The following is a 15101-nucleotide window of genomic DNA, read 5'->3' on the forward strand; positions in this document are numbered from 1 at the left end:
TGGTGACAGCTGCTGCAGGAGTGGTGGTGGTGACAGCTGCTGCAGGAGTAGTGGTGGTGACAGCTGCTGCAGGAGTGGTGGTGGTTACAGCTGCTGCAGGAGTGGTGGTGGTGGTGACAGCTGCTGCAGGAGTGGTGGTGGTAACAGCTGCTGCAGGAGTGGTGGTGGAAACAGCTGCTGCAGGAGTGGTGGTGGTGACAGCTGCTACAGGAGTGGTGGTGGTAACAGCTGCTGCAGGAGTGATGGTGGTAACAGCTGCTGCAGGAGTAGTGGTGGTGACAGCTGCTGCAGGAGTGGTGGTGGTGACAGCTGCTGCAGGAGTTGTGGTGACAGCTGCTGCAGGAGTTGTGGTGGTGACAGCTGCAGCAGGAGTGGTGGTGGTAACAGCTGCTGCAGGAGTGGTGGTGGTAACAGCTGCTGCAGGAGTGGTGGTGGAAACAGCTGCTGCAGGAGTGGTGGTGGTGACAGCTGCTACAGGAGTGGTGGTGGTAACAGCTGCTGCAGGAGTGGTGGTGGTAACAGCTGCTGCAGGAGTGGTGGTGGTAACTGCTGCTGCAGGAGTGGTGGTGGTGACAGCTGCTGCAGGAGTGGTGGTGGTGACAGCTGCTGCAGGAGTAGTGGTGGTGACAGCTGCTGCAGGAGTGGTGGTGGTGACAGCTGCTGCAGGAGTAGTGGTGGTGACAGCTGCTGCAGGAGTGGTGGTGGTAACAGCTGCTGCAGGAGTGGTGGTGGTAACAGCTGCTGCAGGAGTGGTGGTGGAAACAGCTGCTGCAGGAGTGGTGGTGGTGACAGCTGCTACAGGAGTGGTGGTGGTAACAGCTGCTGCAGGAGTGGTGGTGGTAACAGCTGCTGCAGGAGTAGTGGTGGTGACAGCTGCTGCAGGAGTAGTGTTGGTGACAGCTGCTGTAGGAGTGGTGGTGGTGACAGCTGCTGCAGGAGTTGTGGTGACAGCTGCAGCAGGAGTTGTGGTGGTGACAGCTGCAGCAGGAGTGGTGGTGGTAACAGCTGCTGCAGGAGTAGTGGTGGTGACAGCTGCTGCAGGAGTGGTGGTGGTGACAGCTGCTGCAGGAGTAGTGGTGGTAACAGCTGCTGCAGGAGTGGTGGTGGTAACAGCTGCTGCAGGAGTGGTGGTGGTAACTGCTGCTGCAGGAGTGGTGATGGTGACAGCTGCTGCAGGAGTGGTGGTGGTGACAGCTGCTGCAGGAGTAGTGGTGGTGACAGCTGCTGCAGGAGTGGTGGTGGTGACAGCTGCTGCAGGAGTAGTGGTGGTGACAGCTGCTGCAGGAGTTTTGGTGGTAACAGCTGCTGCAGGAGTGGTGGTGGTAACAGCTGCTGCAGGAGTGGTGGTGGAAACAGCTGCTGCAGGAGTGGTGGTGGTGACAGCTGCTACAGGAGTGGTGGTGGTAACAGCTGCTGCAGGAGTGGTGGTGGTAACAGCTGCTGCAGGAGTAGTGGTGGTGACAGCTGCTGCAGGAGTGGTGGTGGTGACAGCTGCTGCAGGAGTTGTGGTGACAGCTGCTGCAGGTGTTGTGGTGGTGACAGCTGCAGCAGGAGTGGTGGTGGTAACAGCTGCTGCAGGAGTGGTGGTGGTAACAGCTGCTGCAGGAGTGGTGGTGGTAACTGCTGCTGCAGGAGTGGTGGTGGTGACAGCTGCTGCAGGAGTGGTGGTGGTGACAGCTGCTGCAGGAGTAGTGGTGGTGACAGCTGCTGCAGGAGTGGTGGTGGTGACAGCTGCTGCAGGAGTAGTGGTGGTGACCGCTGCTGCAGGAGTAGTGGTGGTGACAGCTGCTGCAGGAGAGGTGGTGGTGACAGCTGCTGCAGGAGTGGTGGTGGTGACAGCTGCTGCAGGAGTAGTGGTGGTGACAGCTGCTGCAGGTGTGGTGGTGACAGCTGCTGCAGGTGCGGTGGTGACAGCTGCTGCAGGAGTGGTGGTGGTAACAGCTGCTGCAGGAGTAGTGGTGGTAACAGCTGCTGCAGGAGTAGTGGTGGTGACAGCTGCTGCAGGAGTGATGGTGGTAACAGCTGCTGCAGGAGTGGTGGTGGTAACAGCTGCTGCAGGAGTGGTGGTGGTAACAGCTTCTGCAGGAGTGGTGGTGGTAACAGCTGCTGCAGGAGTGGTGGTGGAAACAGCTGCTGCAGGAGTGGTGGTGGTGAGAGCTGCTACAGGAGTGGTGGTGGTAACAGCTGCTGCAGGAGTGGTGGTGGTAACAGCTGCTGCAGGAGTAGTGGTGGTGACCGCTGCTGCAGGAGTAGTGGTGGTGACAGCTGCTGCAGGAGAGGTGGTGGTGACAGCTGCTGCAGGAGTGGTGGTGGTGACAGCTGCTGCAGGAGTAGTGGTGGTGACAGCTGCTGCAGGTGTGGTGGTGACAGCTGCTGCAGGTGCGGTGGTGACAGCTGCTGCAGGAGTGGTGGTGGTAACAGCTGCTGCAGGAGTAGTGGTGGTAACAGCTGCTGCAGGAGTAGTGGTGGTGACAGCTGCTGCAGGAGTGATGGTGGTAACAGCTGCTGCAGGAGTGGTGGTGGTAACAGCTGCTGCAGGAGTGGTGGTGGTAACAGCTTCTGCAGGAGTGGTGGTGGTAACAGCTGCTGCAGGAGTGGTGGTGGAAACAGCTGCTGCAGGAGTGGTGGTGGTGAGAGCTGCTACAGGAGTGGTGGTGGTAACAGCTGCTGCAGGAGTGGTGGTGGTAACAGCTGCTGCAGGAGTAGTGGTGGTGACAGCTGCTGCAGGAGTGGTGGTGATGACAGCTGCTGCAGGAGTTGTGGTGACAGCTGCTGCAGGAGTGGTGGTGGTGACAGCTGCTGCAGGAGTGGTGGTGGTAACAGCTGCTGCAGGAGTGGTGGTGGTAACAGCTGCTGCAGGACTGGTGGTGGTAACAGCTGCTGCAGGACTGGTGGTGGTGACAGCTGCTGCAGGAGTGGTGGTGGTAACAGCTGCTGCAGGAGTAGTGGTGGTGACAGCTGCTGCAGGAGTGGTGGTGGTGACAGCTGCTGCAGGAGTTGTGGTGACAGCTGCTGCAGGATTGGTGGTGGTGACAGCTGCTGAAGGAGTGGTGGTGGTGACAGCTGCAGCAGGAGTGGTGGTGGTAACAGCTGCTGCAGGAGTGGTGGTGGTAACAGCTGCTGCATGAGTGGTGGTGGTGACAGCTGCTGCAGGAGTTGTGGTGGTAATAGCTGCAACAGGAATGGTGGTGGTAACAGCTGCTGCAGGAGTGGTGGTGGTGACAGCTGCTGCAGGAGTGGTGGTGGTAACAGCTGCTGCAGGAGTGGTGGTGGTGACAGCTGCTGCAGGAGTGGTGGTGGTGACAGCTGCTGCAGGAGTGGTGGTGGTAACAGCTGCTGCAGGAGTTGTGGTGGTAACAGCTGCTGCAGGAGTGGTGGTGTTGACAGCTGCTGCAGGAGTGGTGGTTGTGACAGCTGCTGCAGGAGTGGTGGTTGTGACAGCTGCTGCAGGAGTGGTGGTGGTAACAGCTGCTGCAGGAGTTGTGGTGGTAACAGCTGCTGCAGGAGTGGTGGTGGTGACAGCTGCTGCAGGAGTGGTGGTGGTGACAGCTGCTGCAGGAGTGGTGGTGATAACAGCTGCTGCAGGAGTGGTGGTGGTAACAGCTGCTGCAGGAGTGGTGGTGGTGACAGCTGCTGCAGGAGTGGTGGTGGTGACAGTTGCTGCAGGAGTGGTGGTGGTGACAGCTGCTGCAGGAGTAGTGGTGGTGACAGCTGCTGCAGGAGTGGTGGTGGTGACAGCTGCTGCAGGAGTAGTGGTGGTGACAGCTGCTGCAGGAGTAGTGGTGGTGACAGCTGCTGCAGGAGTGGTGGTGGTGACAGCTGCTGCAGGAGTGGTGGTGGTGACAGCTGCTGCAGGAGTAGTGGTGGTGACAGCTGCTGCAGGAGTAGTGGTGGTGACAGCTGCTGCAGGTGTGGTGGTGACAGCTGCTGCAGGAGTGGTGGTGGTAACAGCTGCTGCAGGAGTGGTGGTGGTGACAGCTGCTGCAGGAGTGGTGGTGGTAACAGCTGCTGCAGGAGTAGTGGTGGTGACAGCTGCTGCAGGAGTGATGGTGGTAACAGCTGCTGCAGGAGATGTGGTGGTAACAGCTGCTGCAGGAGTGGTGGTGGTGACAGCTGCTGCAGGAGTGGTGGTGGTGACAGCTGCTGCAGGAGTGGTGGTGGTAACAGCTGCTGCAGGAGTGGTGGTGGTGACAGCTGCTACAGGAGTGGTGGTGGTGACAGCTGCTGCAGGAGTGGTGGTGGTGACAGCTGCTGCAGGAATGGTGGTGGTAACACCTGCTGCAGGAGTGGTTGTGGTAACAGCTGCTGCAGGAGTGGTGGTGGTGACAGCTGCTGCAGGAGTGGTGGTGGTGACAGCTGCTGCAGGAGTGGTGGTGGTAACAGCTGCTGCAGGAGTTGTGGTGGTAACAGCTGCTGCAGGAGTGGTGGTGGTAACAGCTTCTGCAGGAGTTGTGGTGGTAACAGCTGCTGCAGGAGTGGTGGTGTTGACAGCTGCTGCAGGAGTGGTGGTTGTGACAGCTGCTGCAGGAGTGGTGGTTGTGACAGCTGCTGCAGGAGTGGTGGTGGTAACAGCTGCTGCAGGAGTTGTGGTGGTAACAGCTGCTGCAGGAGTGGTGGTGGTGACAGCTGCTGCAGGAGTGGTGGTGGTGACAGCTGCTGCAGGAGTGGTGGTGATAACAGCTGTTGCAGGAGTGGTGGTGGTAACAGCTGCTGCAGGAGTGGTGGTGGTGACAGCTGCTGCAGGAGTGGTGGTGGTGACAGTTGCTGCAGGAGTGGTGGTGGTGACAGCTGCTGCAGGAGTAGTGGTGGTGACAGCTGCTGCAGGAGTGGTGGTGGTGACAGCTGCTGCAGGAGTAGTGGTGGTGACAGCTGCTGCAGGAGTAGTGGTGGTGACAGCTGCTGCAGGAGTGGTGGTGGTGACAGCTGCTGCAGGAGTGGTGGTGGTGACAGCTGCTGCAGGAGTAGTGGTGGTGACAGCTGCTGCAGGAGTAGTGGTGGTGACAGCTGCTGCAGGTGTGGTGGTGACAGCTGCTGCAGGAGTGGTGGTGGTAACAGCTGCTGCAGGAGTGGTGGTGGTGACAGCTGCTGCAGGAGTGGTGGTGGTAACAGCTGCTGCAGGAGTAGTGGTGGTGACAGCTGCTGCAGGAGTGATGGTGGTAACAGCTGCTGCAGGAGATGTGGTGGTAACAGCTGCTGCAGGAGTGGTGGTGGTGACAGCTGCTGCAGGAGTGGTGGTGGTGACAGCTGCTGCAGGAGTGGTGGTGGTAACAGCTGCTGCAGGAGTGGTGGTGGTGACAGCTGCTACAGGAGTGGTGGTGGTGACAGCTGCTGCAGGAGTGGTGGTGGTGACAGCTGCTGCAGGAATGGTGGTGGTAACACCTGCTGCAGGAGTGGTTGTGGTAACAGCTGCTGCAGGAGTGGTGGTGGTGACAGCTGCTGCAGGAGTGGTGGTGGTGACAGCTGCTGCAGGAGTGGTGGTGGTAACAGCTGCTGCAGGAGTTGTGGTGGTAACAGCTGCTGCAGGAGTGGTGGTGGTGACAGCTGCTGCAGGAGTGGTGGTTGTGCCAGCTGCTGCAGGAGTGGTGGTTGTGACAGCTGCTGCAGGAGTGGTGGTGGTGACAGCTGCTGCAGGAGTGGTGGTGGTAACAGCTGCTGCAGGAGTTGTGGTGGTAACAGCTGCTGCAGGGATGGTGGTGGTGACAGCTGCTGCAGGAGTGGTGGTGGTGACAGCTGCTGCAGGAGTGGTGGTTGTGACAGCTGCTGCAGGAGTGGTGGTTGTGACAGCTGCTGCAGGAGTGGTGGTTGTGACAGCTGCTGCAGGAGTGGTGGTGGTGACAGCTGCTGCAGGAGTGGTGGTGGTGACAGCTGCTGCAGGAGTGGTGGTGGTGACGGCTGCTGCAGGAGTAGTGGTGGTGACAGCTGCTGCAGGATTGGTGGTGGAGACGGCTGCTGCAGGAGTAGTGGTGGTGACAGCTGCTGCAGGAGTGGTGGTGGTGACAGCTGCTGCAGGAGTTGTGGTGACAGCTGCTGCAGGAGTGGTGGTGGTGACAGCTGCTGCAGGAGTGGTGGTGGTGACAGCTGCTGCAGTAGTTGTGGTGGTAACAGCTGCAACAGGAGTGGTGGTGGTAACAGCTGCTGCAGGAGTGGTGGTGGTGACAGCTGCTGCAGAAGTAGTGGTGGTGACAGCTGCTGCAGGAGTGGTGGTGGTGACAGCTGCTGCAGGAGTGGTGGTAACAGCTGATGCAGGAGAGGAGGTGGTGACAGCTGCTACAGGAGTGGTGGTGGTGACAGCTGCTGCAGGAGTGGTGGTGGTGACAGCTGCTGCAGGAGTGATGGTGGTAACAGCTGCTGCAGGAGTGATGGTGGTGACAGCTGCTGCAGGAGTGGTGGTGGTGACAGCTGCTGCAGGAGTGGTGGTGGTGACAGCTGCTGCAGGAGTGGTGGTGGTAACAGCTGCTGCAGGAGTTGTGGTGGTAACAGCTGCTGCAGGAGTGGTGGTTGTGACAGCTGCTGCAGGAGTGGTGGTTGTGACAGCTGCTGCAGGAGTGGTGGTGGTAACAGCTGCTGTAGGAGTTGTGGTGGTAACAGCTGCTGCAGGAGTGGTGGTGGTGACAGCTGCTGCAGGAGTGGTGGTGGTGACAGCTGCTGCAGGAATGGTGGTGATAACAGCTGCTGCAGGAGTTGTGGTGGTAACAGCTGCTGCAGGAGTGGTGGTGGTGACAGCTGCTGCAGGAGTGGTGGTTGTGACAGCTGCTGCAGGAGTGGTGGTTGTGACAGCTGCTGCAGGAGTGGTGGTGGTGACTGCTGCTGCAGGAGTAGTGGTGGTGATAGCTGCTGCAGGAGTGGTGGTTGTGACAGCTGCTGCAGGAGTGGTGGTTGTGACAGCTGCTGCAGGAGTGGTGGTGGTAACAGCTGCTGTAGGAGTTGTGGTGGTAACAGCTGCTGCAGGAGTGGTGGTGGTGACAGCTGCTGCAGGAGTGGTGGTGGTGACAGCTGCTGCAGGAATGGTGGTGATAACAGCTGCTGCAGGAGTTGTGGTGGTAACAGCTGCTGCAGGAGTGGTGGTGGTGACAGCTGCTGCAGGAGTGGTGGTTGTGACAGCTGCTGCAGGAGTGGTGGTTGTGACAGCTGCTGCAGGAGTGGTGGTGGTGACTGCTGCTGCAGGAGTAGTGGTGGTGATAGTTGCTGCAGGAGTGGTGGTGGTGACGGCTGCTGCAGGAGTTGTGGTGGTGACAGCTGCTGCAGGAGTGGTGGTGGTGACAGCTGCTGCAGGAGTGGTGGTGGTGACGGCTGCTGTAGGAGTGGTGGTGGTAACAGCTGCTGCAGGAGTGGTGGTGGTGACAGCTGCTGCAGGAATGGTGGTGGTGACAGCTGCTGCAGGAGTGGTGGTGGTGACAGCAGCTGCAGGAGTGGTGGTGGTGACTGCTGCTGCAGGGGTGGTGGTGGTGACAGCTGCTGCAGAAGTGGTGGTTGTAACAGCTGCTGCAGGAGTGGTGGTGGTGACAGCTGCTGCAGGAGTGGTGGTGGTGACAGCTGCTGCAGGAGTGGTGGTGGTGACAACTGCTGCAGGAGTGGTGGTGGTGACAGCTGCTGCAAGAGTGGTGGTGGTGACAGCTGCTGCAGGGGTGGTGGTGGTAGCAGCTGCTGCAGGAGTGGTGGTGGTGACAGCTGCTGCAGGAGTGGTGGTGGTGACAGCTGCTGCAGGAGTGGTGGTGGTGACAGCTGCTGCAGGAGTGGTGGTGGTGACAGCTGCTGCAGGGGTGGTGGTGGTAGCAGCTGCTGCAGGAGTGGTGGTGGTGACAGCTGCTGCAGGAGTGGTGGTGGTGACAGCTGCTGCAGGAGTGGTGGTGGTGACAGCTGCTGCAGGGGTGTTGGTGGTAGCAGCTGCTGCAGGAGTGGTGGTGGTGATTCCTTGCAAGTTTGCTGCAACTACAGGGGTATGAAATTAACATCTATAGGCTGATAAGGACATAACCCTTTTTTTCTGGCTGTAGTGGTAGAATGAGGCTGTGCATCCCCTCAAGACATATAGAACGTGTTTAACCTAATGAAAGGTTAACCTCTAAGGAACATAAACACACACACACACACACACACACACTCACACACACACACACACACAGACACGCGCACACACACACACACACACAGACACGCGCACACACACACACACACACACACACACACACACACACACACACACACACACACACACACACACACACACACACACACACACACACACACACACACACACACACACACACACACACACACACACAGTGTATTACCTGCTAGCAGGAGGAGAATCATCAGAGGCTTCATATCCATGTCCTTTTATGTCTCTGTAGAGGTGAACCACACAACATCAATCATAAATGAACCCCATTGGATCTTCCATTAACAGCTGTTGAAGGATGATGTCATTGACCGACATTAATTAGAGATTAGTCAATATTCCAAAATCATATGATGTTCATTGATATTCAAAAAAGCAATCCCATAATACTTCCAGTTGTATTAACGGTATCCCTTATGTGTTTACCAGTAGGTGTCTTTTCAGCCTGCTTCCAATGTCTTCAGCCCTCTGCTCTGCTTTCACTGTAGATTACTGTATTATTATTATTATTATTATTATTTCTATTATCATTATTATTATCATCATTATTATCATTATCTTTATTATTATTATTATTACTGTTATCATTATTATTATTATTACTATTATCATTATTATTATCATCATTATTAATACCATTATTATTATTATCATCATCATCAATCATCATTATTATTATTACTGTTATCATTATTATTATTATTATCGCTATTATTATTATTGTCATTATTAATGTTATCGCTGTTATTATTATGATTGTTATTACAATATTATTATTATTATTATTATTATTGTTAACATGATTATTATTGCTATTATTAATATTAATATTATTATCATTATTATCATCGTTATCATTATCTTCATTATTATTATCAGTATTATTATTATTTCTATCATCATTATTATTATTATTATCATCATCATTATTATCATTATTATTATTGTTATCATCACTATTATTAATATTATCATTATCGTTATTATCATTATTATTATTATCATCATTATTATTATAATCATTCTTATTATCATTCTTCTTAATATTTATTCATCACCATCATCATCATTATCATTATTATTATTATCATGATTATTATCATGATTATTATTATCATAATTATTAATTATTATCATCATCATTATTATTATCATTAATATTATTATCATCATTATTATTATCATTACTATTATTATTGTCATTATTATTATTATTATTATCATCATTATTAATACCATTATTATTATTATCATCATCAACAATCATCATTATTATTATTACATAATTATTAGTATTATTGTTATTATTGATATCATCATTGTTATTATCATTATCGTTATTATTATAATTCGTTTCATCATTATCATCATCATTATTATTATTATCATCGTTATTATCATTCTTATTATCATTATCATCATTATCATCATTATTATTATTATCATGATTATTATCATGATTATTATCATTTTTATTATCATTATCATTATCGTGATTATTATCATTATTATTATTATTATTATTATTATAATTATGATTAATTATTATTATTAATTATTATCAATATCATTATCAAAATAATATTAACAATAATGATGATGATCATGATCATTATCGTAATCATTATTATTATAATTATCATTATTATATCATTATCATTATTATCATCATCATCATCATTATTATTATCATTATAATTATTATCATCATTATTATTATCATTATTATCATTATTATCATTATCATTATCATTATTATTATCATTATTATTATCATTATTATCAATATCATTATCATAATAATTTTAATAATAATGATGATGATCATGATTGTTATCATTATCATTATTATTATCATCATCATTATTATCATTATTGTTATCATCATTATCATTATTGTTATCATCATTATTATTATCATCATTATTATCATTATTATCATTATTATTAATATTATTATTATTATCATCATTATTAATATCATTATTATTATTATTATTATCATCATCATTATTATTATTACATCATTATTATCATTATTGATATCATCATTGTTATTATCGTTATTATTATTATTGTAATTATTATTAATCTCATTATTATCATTATCATTATTATTACGATCATTTATTTAACCTTCTACAAGTATAGTACACTACTTAGGCACCCTATTCCCTATATACAGTATAGTGCACTGCTTAGGCACCCTATTCCCTATATACAGTTTATTTTAATGAAACCTTTATTTAATTAGGCAAGTCAGTTATGAATAAAATATTATTTACAATGACGTCCTACCACCGGCCAAACCCGGACGAGTGGGACTCCCACTCACGGGCCGGTTGTGATCCAGCCTGGATTCGAACCAGGGTGTCTGTAGTGACGCCTCAACCACTGAGACGCAGTGCCCTAAACCACCGCGCCACTCGGGAGCCCAGAATAAATTTAAAAAAGTGTTGCTAAGGTTACCAGTAATCAAGTATGTATCTTTTATTTTTAACAACATTATCAAACTATCAAAGACGGGACTGGACATTCCCAAAAGGTTGTTTACTTTGACCCAAAACAACGGTGGCCCTATCTAGTGCAAAAGTTCACACAATTCCTTCAACAAAAGTTATCCCCCTTTCTAGCCTTGTAATTACCAGACGATGACGGGAAATGAGATTTGGAATTTTTTCTAACTTGCTGGACTCGTTTTCCAACTGCCATTCATGAGCGTCAATCACGCCTTTCAAAACAATGTATCCCATCTACAAGACGCGCAAAACGACTTACCAAAATCAAAAAAGTGACTCTTAGACCACCTTAACCCTGACCTTAACCAAAAAAAAACCCACCCTCAGTGTTATGATGTTAGTACAAACCCAGCTGAAAACAAACAACAAAAAACAAAGTGAGGGATCAATCACATTTATTTATAAAGCCCTTTTTACATCAGCAGACGTCACAAAGTACATATAAAGAAACCCAGCCTAAAACCCCCAAAGGTGTATATCCTAACCAGCCTCAAAACTCATTGATTCTGCGTGGTAGTTATCTTAAAGTCATTGATTCAGTGTGGTAATGATCTTAAAGTCATTGATTCAGTGTGGTAATTATCTTATTAAAGTCATTGATTCAGTGTGGTAATTATCTTATTAAAGTCATTGATTCAGTGTGGTAATTATCTTATAGTAATTGATTCAGTGTGGTAATGATCTTAAAGTCATTGATTCAGTGTGGTAATTATCTTAACAATGTGAAGTGGAAGTGAGTCCAACCTGTTTCTTTCTCCCCTCCTGAGCCGACCACACCTCCCTTTCATCTCTCTCTCTCTCTCTCTCTCTCTCTCTCTCTCTCTCTCTCTCTCCATCTCTCTCTCCATCTCTCTCTCTCTCTCTCTCTCTCTCTCTCTCTCTCTCTCTCTCTCTCTCTCTCTCTCTCTCTCTCTCTCTCTCTCTCTCTCTCTCTCTCTCTCTCTCTCTCTCTCTCTCTCTCTCTCTCTCTCTCTCTCTCTCTCTCTCTCTCTCTCTCTCTCTCTCTCTCTCTCTCTCTCTCAACTGTCTCTCTCTCTCTCCAACTCTCTCTCTCTCTCTCTCCATCTTTCTCTCTCTCTAAATTGTGAATCTGATTGGTCCTGGTGAAGCTACAACAACAATTCTGCACCACTATAAAAATATGCTGTCAAGCAATCACCTACACATATGGGTTTATACCTATAGCATCCCATTAATAACAGATGGCAACAGTTAGCCTACATCTATGGGTTTATACCTATAGTATCCCATTAATAACAGATGGCAACAGTTAGCCTACATCTATGGGTTTATACCTATAGTATCCCATTAATAACAGATGGCAACAGTTAGCCTACATCTATGGGTTTATACCTATAGCATCCCATTAATAACAGATGGCAACAGTTAGCCTACATCTATGGGTTTATACCTATTGTGTCCCATTAATAACAGATGGCAACAGTTAGCCTACATCTATGGGTTTATACCTATAGCATCCCATGAATAACAGATGGCAACAGTTAGTCTACATCTATGGGTTTATACCTATAGCATCCCATTAATAACAGATGGCAACAGTTAGCCTACATCTATGGGTTTATACCTATAGTATCCCATTAATAACAGATGGAGATTTCAATTGCATAGTTAGGTCTACGACTACTAATGTCTTGAAATAGGAAGAAAAATATAAATACAATTTGAACAAGCAATCATGACAATCAAATTCACCGAAGCTGCTTCTTACCTGAGAATATCAGAGACGTTGTGTCGGCTAGGACCTGTAGACTACTCGGATGAGAAAGTACGCACCAATAACTTCACCTCTCTTTCTGAGAACTAAAGATGATCAACTCCTGGGCAGAGGGGGGGGTTTTGTACGATGACGGAAAATGAGACTTGGAATTTTTTTCTAACTTGCTGGACTCGTTTTTCCACTGCCATTCATGAGCGTCAATCATGCCTTTCAAAAAAATGTATCCACCTACAAGACCTGCAAAACGACTAACCAAAATCAAAAAGTGACTCTTAAACTACCTTAACCCTGACCTTAACCCTGACCTTAACCCCACCCTCAGTGTTATGATGTTTGTTCAAACCCAGCTGAAAACAAACAACACAAAACAAAGTGAGGGATCAATCACATTTATTGATAAAGCCCTTCTTTCATCACACCGGCCAAACCCGGACGAATGGGTCTCCGAATCACGGGCCGGTTGTGATCCAGCCAGGATTCGAACCAGGGTGTCTGTAGTGACGCCTCAACCACTGAGACGCAGTGCCTAAACCACCGCGCACTTTGGGAGCCCAGAAAAAATAAGTGTTGCTAAGGTTACCAGTAATCAAGTATGTATCTTTTATTTTTAACATCATTATCAAACTATCAAAGACGTGACTGGATATTCCCAAAAGGTTGTTTACTTTGACCCAAAACAACGGTGGCCCTATCTAGTGCAAAAGTTCACACAAGTTCACCTTCAACAAAAGTTATCCCCCTTTCTAGCCTTGTAATTACCAGACTAGCCAACAGTTCTTGTCAGCTTGTGAAGCACGACCCATCCTCTGAAGGTGTAGAGAAGGCCTTTAAAGGTGTAAATCCTAACCAGCCTCAAAACTCATTGATTCTGCGTGGTAGATATCTTATAGTCATTGATTCAGTGTGGTAATGATCTTATAGTCATTGATTCAGTGTGGTAGATATCTTATAGTCATTGATTCAGTGTGGTAATGATCTTATAGTCATTGATTCAGTGTGGTAATGATCTTAAAGTAATTGATTCAGTGTGGTAATGATCTTATTAAAGTCATTGATTCAGTGTGGTAATTATCTTATTAAAGTCATTGATTCAGTGTGTTAATGATCTTAAAGTCATTGATTCAGTGTGGTAATTATCTTAAAGTCATTGATTCAGTGTGGTAATTATCTTATTAAAGTCATTGATTCAGTGTGGTAATGATCTTAAAGTCATTGATTCAGTGTGGTAATTATCTTAAAGTCATTGATTCAGTGTGGTAATTATCTTATTAAAGTCATTGATTCAGTGTGGTAATTATCTTAAAGTCATTGATTCAGTGTGGTAATTATCTTATTAAAGTCATTGATTCAGTGTGGTAATTATCTTAACAATGTTAAATGGAAGTGAGTCCAACCTGTTTCTTTCTCCCCTCCTGTGCCGTCCACACCTCACTTTCATCTCCATCTCTCTCTCCATCTCTCTCTCTCTCTCTCTCTCCATCTTTCTCTCTCTCTCTAAATTGTGAATCTGATTGGCCCTGGTGAAGCTACAACAATAATTCTGCACCGCTATAAAATATCCCGTCAAGCAATCACCTACACATATGGGTTTATACCTATAGCATCCCATTAATAACATATGGCAACAGTTAACCTACATCTATGGATTTATACCTATAGGTGTCCCATTAATAACAGATGGCAACAGTTAACCTACATCGATGGGTTTACACCTATAGTGTCCCATTAATAACAGATGGCAACAGTTAGCCTACATCCATGGGTTTACACCTATAGTGTCCCATTAATAACAGATGGCAACAGTTAGCCTACATCATTGGGTTTATACCTATTGTGTCCCATTAATAACAGATGGCAACAGTTAGCCTACATCTATGGGTTTATACCTATAGCATCCCATTAATAACAGATGGCAACAGTTAGCCTACATCTTTGGGTTTATACCTATAGCATCCCATTAATAACAGATGGCAACAGATAGCCTACATCTATGGGTTTATACCTATAGTATCCCATTAATAACAGATGGCAACAGTTAACCTACATCTATGGGTTTATACCTATAGTATCCCATTAATAACAGATGGAGATTTCAATTGCATAGTTAGGTCTACGACTACTAATGTCTTGAAATAGGAAGAAAAATATAAATACAATTTGAACAAGCAATCATGACAATCAAATTCACTGAAGCTGCTTCTTACCTGAGAATATCAGAGACGTTGTGTCGGCTAGGACCTGTAGACTACTCGGATGAGAAAGTACGCACCAATAACTTCACCTCTCTTTCTGAGAACTAAAGATGATCAACTCCTGGGCAGAGGGGGGTTTTTGTACGATGACGGAAAATGAGACTTGGAATTTTTTTTCTAACTTGCTGGACTCGTTTTTCCACTGCCATTCATGAGCGTCAATCATGCCTTTCAAAAAAATGTATCCACCTACAAGACCTGCAAAACGACTAACCAAAATCAAAAAGTGACTCTTAAACTACCTTAACCCTGACCTTAACCCCACCCTCAGTGTTATGATGTTTGTTCAAACCCAGCTGAAAACAAACAACACAAAACAAAGTGAGGGATCAATCACATTTATTGATAAAGCCCTTCTTTCATCACACCGGCCAAACCCGGACGAATGGGTCTCCCAATCACGGGCCGGTTGTGATCCAGCCAGGATTCGAACCAGGGTGTCTGTAGTGACGCCTCAACCACTGAGACGCAGT

General features: G+C 47.6%; 1 protein-coding gene and 1 long non-coding RNA gene across 5 annotated transcripts in view; both read right to left on the bottom strand.

Moving 5' to 3' along the window:
• LOC123732923 (integumentary mucin C.1) overlaps positions 1-15101 on the bottom strand; it is a 56985-nt gene that overhangs the window by 5420 nt on the left and 36464 nt on the right. The window lies entirely within an intron of this gene.
• LOC123732924 (uncharacterized) lies at positions 7691-12475 on the bottom strand. Of its 2 annotated transcripts, none has more exons than XR_006763497.1 (3): positions 12368-12475; positions 8292-8345; positions 7691-7923 (listed from the first exon to the last, which is right to left on the bottom strand). It is a non-coding gene; the product is annotated as an uncharacterized lncRNA (long non-coding RNA). The 2 variants fall into 2 exon arrangements; XR_006763498.1 differs by having other exon boundaries at positions 7743-7929.

Source organism: Salmo salar, unplaced genomic scaffold (assembly GCF_905237065.1).
Source record: "Salmo salar unplaced genomic scaffold, Ssal_v3.1, whole genome shotgun sequence".
Taxonomy (NCBI): domain Eukaryota; kingdom Metazoa; phylum Chordata; class Actinopteri; order Salmoniformes; family Salmonidae; genus Salmo; species Salmo salar.